The sequence below is a fragment of the Buteo buteo genome, unplaced genomic scaffold (genome assembly GCF_964188355.1).
Source record: "Buteo buteo unplaced genomic scaffold, bButBut1.hap1.1 HAP1_SCAFFOLD_37, whole genome shotgun sequence".
In the NCBI taxonomy this organism is placed as follows: domain Eukaryota; kingdom Metazoa; phylum Chordata; class Aves; order Accipitriformes; family Accipitridae; genus Buteo; species Buteo buteo.
Genome location: NW_027439207.1, coordinates 991798 through 997500, shown reverse-complemented (window position 1 = coordinate 997500; position 5703 = coordinate 991798).

The window sequence follows — 5703 nt, the reverse complement described above, 5'->3', positions numbered from 1 at the left end:
CGGACCGAGGCCAGCACCGGCGCCTCGCGTGTTTCAGGACACCTGAGGGCTCGCGGGGCCACGCGGCCGTCACACAGCCCGGTTCAGTAAAGAAGCCCGAGGAACCCCGCTGAGCAGGGGAGGACGACACTGCCGCCATCGCGGCCCCCTTCGCTCGGGGGGGGTGCAGGACACCACTTCGCATGCAACGGGAAGCGAATTGGAAAGGAGACCACCCTGCCTGAACACCGGACACTGCCGTGACTCCCTATTACGGGGAGCACAGAAGAGCCGGCCCGCCGAGGGCCCTCTCCGACGCGACCCGAAAGGCCTCATCGATCAGTAAGGGAAGGGAACGGAGGAAGGAGCGGAGGCCCCACGGCCACGAGTCCTGGGACAGCGACGGCCACTCGCACCCATCGCCAACCGGGGGCGGACGGCAGGTGCGGGGGCTCTGCGTGCGAGTGAGAGGGCAACGTCTGCGGAGAGGTGCAACGCCGGCCTGAACACCGGCAGAGCCGGCCCGCCGGGAAGCCCCTCCGACGCGCCCTAAACGCCTCATCGATCAGTAAGGGAAGGGAAAGGAGGAAGGAGCGGAGGCCCCACGGCCACGAGTCCTGGGACAGCGACGGCCACTCGCACCCATCGCCAACCGGGGGCGGACGGCAGGTGCGGGGGCTCTGCGTGCGAGTGAGAGGGCAACGTCTGCGGAGAGGTGCAACGCCGGCCTGAACACCGGCAGAGCCGGCCCGCCGGGAAGCCCCTCCGACGCGCCCTAAACGCCTCATCGATCAGTAAGGGAAGGGAACGGAGGAAGGAGCGGAGGCCCCACGGCCACGAGTCCTGGGACAGCGACGGCCACTCGCACCCGTCGCCAACCGGGGGCGGACGGCAGGTGCGGGGGCTCTGCGTGCGAGTGAGGGCAACGCCTGCGAGAGGTGCTCCAACGGCCTGAACACCGGCAGAGCCGGCCCGCCGTGGAGGCTCTCCGACGCACCCGAGGACGCCTCAGCGGGCGCTGCCTGTGGGTCTGGATCAGTCAAATCGTGGAGCGGGAGGTGCCACGGGCCACCCGGCTCCAGACAACGATTCCCTTGAGGAAGGTAACGGGACCGGGGGATGGCCACAGCAGGCTCAACTCCCCCAGCTCCTCCAGCGTTCGAGTGCCGGCAACCGCCACCGGCTGCCGGTCTTTGCCCGCCCCACAGGCAACCGCTTGCCGTCGGGGAAAAAAAAGGCACCTGGACCCATGCCGCGCACGGGTGTTCGGGGCCTGGGGGAATGCCACAGAAGCGAGACAACCCCAGCCGCCTGCGTTCGACTTGCCAGCCACCAGGTACAGCCGCACTTTTCTTCCCGCTTCGCGGGCTCCAGCTTAAGGCCGGAGAAAACGCGATGAGGTGCCGCCACCTCTAACCCGGTACAGCGCTGCAGACCTTTCCACCGAGCCCTCCTGCAACCAGGCAAGCCGGGGCAGGCCGGACACCACAGGCCGCCCACGCGTGGCTCATGCCGGCAGAAACAGGACGAGGCGCTGCGGCCTCTCACCTGTGCCATCATCGGGCCCTCGGGGGCTGGGGGAAGCTGCGGCACGCACGAGAACCCCCAGCCGTCTGCATCCGGCTGCCAGCCACCGGGACCGGCTGCCGCTTGCACTCTGCCCAATTCGTGCATGGGCTCCAGCTTAAGGCCGGAGAAAACGCGATGAGGTGCCGCCACCTCTAACCCGGTACAGCGCTGCAGACCTTTCCACCGAGCCCTCCTGCAACCAGGCAAGCCGGGGCAGGCCGGACACCACAGGCCGCCCACGCGTGGCTCATGCCGGCAGAAACAGGACGAGGCGCTGCGGCCTCTCACCTGTGCCATCATCGGGCCCTCGGGGGCTGGGGGGAAGCTGCGGCACGCACGAGAACCCCCAGCCGTCTGCATCCGGCTGCCAGCCACCGGGACCGGCTGCCGCTTGCACTCTGCCCAATTCGTGCATGGGCTCCAGCTTAAGGCCGGAGAAAACGCGATGAGGTGCCGCCACCTCTAACCCGGTACAGCGCTGCAGACCTTTCCACCGAGCCCTCCTGCAACCAGGCAAGCCGGGGCAGGCCGGACACCACAGGCCGCCCACGCGTGGCTCATGCCGGCAAAAACAGGACGAGGCGCTGCGGCCTCTCACCTGTGCCATCATCGGGCCCTCGGGGGCTGGGGGGAAGCTGCGGCACGCACGAGAACCCCCAGCCGTCTGCATCCGGCTGCCAGCCACCGGGACCGGCTGCCGCTCTGCCCGCTCCAGCTTAAGGCCAGAGTCAAAGGACGAGGTGCCGCCACCTCGCCCGCCCATCACCAGGCCCTCAGGAGGCGGCGGCAGCCGCGGCGGGCTGGATGCTCACGGGCAGCTGCCCTCGCATATACCAGCGCTCCACCTTTGCCATCATCGGGCCCTCCGGGGCCGGGGGAAAGCCGAGGCAGGCTCGGCTCCACCCGGTCTTCCAGCGTTCGAGTGCCGGTGGCCGCCGCCGGCCACCGGGCTATGCCCTGCGGAATCCACCTTTGCACCTCTCGCACCACTCGGGTCAACAGCCACCGCCAGCCTGCCAGACCCTCGCAGGCGCCCGGCTGGCTTACTTGGAAAACACCGGGAGAGACCAACCGGCCGAACAGACAGAAAACGAGCCGAACCACCAGGCAAAACCACCACCACAACGGCCGCCCAGCGCTCCACTTCGCCGGCTGAGCCGTAAGCCTTGCAGCCGCTCACTAGCGCTGCTCCGTGCACGAGTCACCACTACCTCCTATAGTACGGGAGATCACGTCCCCGCCCCCGGCCGGCTCCAAGAGTGCCGTCCCTGCCCACCGGGGAGACCCGCCAATGACACCGACTTTTACGATGACGTAACTGGAGGCAGCGAAAAACAGCGACCCCTTGGCCAGCTCCGAGAAAGTGGCGGGGCTATCAGGTCTACCTCCCCGCCCCCGAAATGCGGCTAAGTCCCGCCGGAGCCGGGTAGACCTGGCGGCTCTTTTCACCGGCCGCTGCGGCAGCGACACCCCGCGTCCTCCGGGCGCCGCCGGCGGCCGCGCCGGCCTCCGGAGCCGGGTAGACCTGGCGGCCGCCCGCGGAGCCGGGTAGACCTGGCGGCCCTTTTCACCGGCCGCTGCGGCAGCGACACCCCGCGTCCTCCGGGCGCCGCCGGCGGCCGCGCCGGCCTCCGGAGCCGGGTAGACCTGGCGGCCGCCCGCGGAGCCGGGTAGACCTGGCGGCTCTTTTCACCGGCCGCTGCGGCAGCGACACCCCGCGTCCTCCGGGCGCCGCCGGCGGCCGCGCCGGCCTCCGGAGCCGGGTAGACCTGGCGGCCGCCCGCGGAGCCGGGTAGACCTGGCAGCCCTTTTCACCGGCCGCTGCGGCAGCGACACCCCGCGTCCTCCGGGCGCCGCCGGCGGCCGCGCCGGCCTCCGGAGCCGGGTAGACCTGGCGGCCGCCCGCGGAGCCGGGTAGACCTGGCGGCCCTTTTCACCGGCCGCTGCGGCAGCGACACCCCGCGTCCTCCGGGCGCCGCCGGCGGCCGCGCCGGCCTCCGGAGGCGGGTAGACCTGGCGGCCGCCCGCGGAGCCGGGTAGACCTGGCGGCCCTTTTCACCGGCCGCTGCGGCAGCGACACCCCGCGTCCTCCGGGCGCCGCCGGCGGCCGCGCCGGCCTCCGGAGCCGGGTAGACCTGGCGGCCGCCCGCGGAGCCGGGTAGACCTGGCAGCCGTTCGGTGCCCCTTGGGCGGGGGGGGGCGGGGGGGGCAGGTGCGCCTGTTTTTGGTTCGTTTTTTTCGTTTTTTTTTTTTTTTTTCTTTCTTTTGAGATTTTAGCAAATCTGATTAAAAGGGCCACCCTCTCCCGGTTCTCCCGGACGGCATTTCTTTCCCCCTCCCCTTCCCGAGTTTGAACCACTTCTACACCAAGGGAGCACGTTTAAACGTACTGTCTGATGCAAGAGTTATTTCACCTTTATTGATTCCGGCGGGAAATATTAATACAATATTAACGACAACCAGTTTTCAAAATAATTTTTGTTTCCTGACACACACACACCCCCCCCCCACCCTCGTCGTTCTCATGCACGTGCACGCACCTATTCCGAGCCGGTGGCTGCCAGGCACTTGCCAGCTTCACCACACCAGCCAGCCCCTCTGCTCCGCTGCTGCCCCCCCCCCCCCCCAACCATATTCTGTCGGCGGGGTCCGGGCAGAGGTGGCAGCCCCCGGCACAAACTGCCCGGCTCCCCGGCGCGAGTTCGCTGTTCACTGGGTGCCTTCAGGACTGGTAGCCCCTTGCCAGGTTCAGGTTCGGGTCCCGGCGCTGCTGGGTGCTCGCCGACTTTTGGTTTTGGTTTTTGCGGTCTTGGGCTTTTTTTGGGGGGTTGTTTTTAATTTTTCTCCCCCCCCCCCGCCTGGTTTTTTTTGGTGTTTTTTTGACGTTTTCCTTTTTTTAATAAAATAAATACTTTAAAATACATATCTGCGATCCTGCAGGCACTGCCACCCCCCCCCCCCCCGGTGACACACGCGCGCTCAGAGGCGCGCGCACACACACACACACACACACACACACACAGAACGCGACGCAGGCACACACAGCTACACGCACCCCTGCACGGGTGTGCTCCCCCTCCCTCCCCGCGCTGCAGTCCCGGACCTGCAGGCCAGTAGGTGCAGCCCCCCCCCCCCCCCCTCCCCCGGCCCCACCCGATCACAGACTTTCCGGCGCCCTGGAGACGGGGGGTTGGGGGGCGGGTGGCTGGGTGGGGTGGTCTGCAGCCCGGCAACGGGGCCCCCGGAAACTGTGGTGTTTCCCGCCACGGCAACGGTCTGCTGCTCAGTCGCGGCGGCAGCAGCGGCGGGGAAAGGAGGCTAGAAAAGAGGGGGGGCGAGAGCGGCTGGCGAGCAGGCGGGGAGCCTGGCGCAGAGGTAGGCTGGCGAGGGGGGACGGTGTGTCTTTTCGGAGAAGGCTTCTGTTTGGATCGGTTGGAGTTTTATTTTTTTTACTTCTCTCCCCCGTCCCCGTCCCCGTCCCCGTCCCCGTCCCCGTCCCCGTCCCCCCCCCCCCGGTCGTTTAGTTTTCCCCCCGCGGCGGGGGCGGGCAGGAGTGGAGCAGGGCGAGAGCGGCTGGCGAGCAGGCGGGGAGCCTGGCGCAGAGGCAGGCTGGCGAGGGGGGACGGTGTGTCTTTTCGGAGAAGGCTTCTGTTTGGATCGGTTGGAGTTTTATTTTTTTTACTTCTCTCCCCCGTCCCCGTCCCCGTCCCCGTCCCCCCCCCCCCGGTCGTTTAGTTTTCCCCCCGCGGCGGGGGCGGGCAGGAATGGAGCAGGGCGAGAGCGGCTGGCGAGCAGGCGGGGAGCCTGGCGCAGAGGCAGGCTGGCGAGGGGGGACGGTGTGTCTTTTCGGAGAAGGCTTCTGTTTGGATCGGTTGGAGTTTTATTTTTTTTACTTCTCTCCCCCGTCCCCGTCCCCGTCCCCGTCCCCCCCCCCCCCGGTCGTTTAGTTTTCCCCCCGCGGCGGGGGCGGGCAGGAGTGGAGCAGGGCGAGAGCGGCTGGCGAGCAGGCGGGGAGCCTGGCGCAGAGGCAGGCTGGCGAGGGGGGACGGTGTGTCTTTTCGGAGAAGGCTTCTGTTTGGATCGGTTGGAGTTTTATTTTTTTTACTTCTCTCCCCCGTCCCCGTCCCCGTCCCACCCCCCCGGTCGTTTAGTTTT